The following is a 470-nucleotide window of genomic DNA, read 5'->3' as shown; positions in this document are numbered from 1 at the left end:
CGTTGCCAAGGCCGAGAGCCAATAGGGGCGTCGCCAGGGCTGTTTCAAAAATCTAAAGCAAACAACGAAAAAGGCTACATCGTTGGGGGAGGGGAGAAACGGAGAAGGGATGGGGGGGACCCAGGGCCCCGCCCTGCGGCTCAGAGCGGGCCTGGCCGCTCGGGCCGGCGAACCGTACAAAACCTACGTACATTTGGGGTAAAAAACCGAAAAGAAAACCCAAGAACACCCAAACGGCCACGCGGGCCCTGCGGCCGGGCCGGCGCGCTCACTTGCGGCCCTTGCGCACTTTGGGGACGCTGGGCTTGGCCGCCTTCTTCACCTTCTTGCCCCCGGCGGCCGCCGCCTTCTTGGCCTTGCCGCCTTTGTCCTTCTTGGAGGCGGCGCCCTTCTTGTGCGAGCGCTTCTCCGGCTTCGCGCCCCGGGCGGGCTTCTGGTCCGCCCGCCGGGGGCCGGCTGCGCCCGCGGCC

The sequence above is a fragment of the Carlito syrichta genome, unplaced genomic scaffold (assembly GCF_000164805.1).
Source record: "Carlito syrichta isolate Samal-C Ts95f unplaced genomic scaffold, Tarsius_syrichta-2.0.1 Scaffold308955, whole genome shotgun sequence".
Lineage (NCBI taxonomy): Eukaryota > Metazoa > Chordata > Mammalia > Primates > Tarsiidae > Carlito > Carlito syrichta.
This window is presented reverse-complemented; position numbering follows the sequence as displayed.